Below are 2,338 nucleotides of genomic sequence, written 5' to 3' on the forward strand. Positions count from 1 at the left end.
AAGAAGAAGAAGAAGAAGAAGAAGAAGAAGAAGAAGAAGAAGAAGAAGAAGAAGAAGAAGAAGAAGAAGAAGAAGAAAGAAGAAGAAGAAGAAAGCAGCCCAACAGGGCAATGGTGGCTCAGGCCTTTAACCCCAGCACTTGGGAGGCAGAGGCAATTGAGTCTCTGTGAGTTTGAGGCCAACCTGATCTACAGAATGAGTTCCAGGACAGCCAAGGCTGAACAGAGAAAGCAAAACAAACAAGCAAGCAAAGAAACAAAGCTAGCGCCCTACTCCCAAGAATGTCTTTTTATTAGAAAGAGCCTAACCATTTCGTTGACAGAGTTCCCACACCATAATTGACTCCTGGGTCAGAGGCGGCTGGTTGTGCTCAGGGGTGCCAGGTTCCTAGTACACTGCTGGCGCTGTAAAACCAAAGCATCGAGTGTGCTCGGAGTCCAGCAGGCCCCACTGACAAGCTCACACCTGGCTAGATCTCCCCCATTTGTTCCACAAACTCCCCTTCCCCACTCTGGGCAACCACCAGTTGGCTGGGTCTTGGGCTGGAGTAGAGCCCTACCTCACGAGGTCCTGAGCATGCACTAAGGAAGTGCTCTAGCACTGAGCTACCCCAACAGACAACAGTGTCACTACATATCCTGGGCTGGGTTCTAATTCTTTTTGGTTTGTTTTTTGTTGTTTTTGGTTTGGTTTTGTTTTTTCGAGACAGGGTTTCGCTGTGTAGCCCTGGCTGTCCTAGAACTCACTCTGTAAAGCCAGGCTGGCCTCGAACTCAGAAATCCACCTGCCTCTGCCTCCCAAGTGCCACCACTGCCCAGCTAAAGATTTATTTATTTATTTTATGCATATGAGTACACCACCATTGCTCTCTGCAGACACACCAGAAAAGGGCATCAGACCCCATTGCAGATAGCTGTGAGCCACTATGTGGTTGCTGGAAATTGAACTCAGGACTTCCGGAAGAGCAGTCAGTGCTCTTAACCACTGAGCCATCTCTCCAGCCCTGGGTTGTAATTCTTGATTTTCCTGCCTCTGCCTCCTGAGTGCTGTCAGGAATGACTGACTCCGCCTGTCTGTTCTGGATGTTTCTATAACTGGAGTTGGCCAATATGTAGGCTGCTGGGTCTGCCTGTATAGTTTTGAAGTTCTTCTAGGTTCCAGCAGCGTGGATGAGAACCTCCCTCGTTCTTTTCCATGCCCTGGTGGCACCCCCTCTGACCGTCTAGAATACGCTGTGTTCACTATGTTGGCATTGCATGGCTTCCCCTCTGGGACTGTCAAGGACAGGATTTCTGTGAAGTATCAACTGTCCAAGAGAAGTGTGGGCGTATCCTTCTCTCCACATCCCAGTACCCACAACTGCAATGGAGGCACAGCATTGTGATGTACGTGCTGACACTCAGGGCCTTCCTTGTACATACTGTTCTCTATCACCGAACCATGACTCAGCCTTTGTGGTGGTTTGAATATGCCCAATGACATGTTGTCCTTATAAGAGTCGCTTTGGTCATGGCGTCTGCTCACAGCAGGAGAACCCTAACTAAGGCATCCTTATTCACAGGCTTTATTTTTCTTGTAAAAAGTTCTGTCTGAGGAGGGGGAGATGACAAAGAGGGGACCAGAGCTTGCAGTGCAAACATGAGGATCTGAGGTCAAACCCCAGCACCTGTGTAAACAAAGCCAGGCATGGCCACATGAAACTGTAACCCCAGGGCTACAGGGCATGGAGACAGGAGGCTCACTGGACTCAGTGGCCACCAGCCTGGCTGAAACCATCAAACTCCAGGTTCAGTGAGAAACCCTCAGGGCTGGAGAGATGGTGCAGTGGTTAAGAGCACTGTCTTGGCTGCTTTTCCAGAGGAGACAGGTTCAATTCCCAGCACCCAGATGGCAGCTCATACCTCTCTGTAACTCCAGTACCAGGGGATCCGACACTCTCACACAGACACACATGCAGGCAAAACATCAATGCATATAAAATTAAAAGTAAATTATAAAAAAGAAGAAGAAATAGAGAGACCCTGCCCTGTAGGGGAGGACACCTCACATGGCCCAACATGCATGCCTGCACATGTTAGATGCACAACATAAAAGTTCTTTAATCAATAAATGAAATAAATAAAGTTCTGTTCTCAGGTGGAAACTTCTCAGGTAGAAACATGGCTGTGTTTGCTTCATTGCCCCTGGTATTACCAGTGGTCCTTAAAAAGGAGGAAGACAATGCCCCTCCCCCAGTAATAATGTCACTTAAGCCAGCTAATTTTGCTATGCAGTATTCCAGTAGCTCAAACAGGTTTTGCAAGCATTCGTTGGCCAAGAGGCCAAGTGTGGAAGCAGG

Source organism: Mus pahari, chromosome 1, assembly GCF_900095145.1.
Source record: "Mus pahari chromosome 1, PAHARI_EIJ_v1.1, whole genome shotgun sequence".
Taxonomy (NCBI): Eukaryota; Metazoa; Chordata; class Mammalia; order Rodentia; family Muridae; genus Mus; species Mus pahari.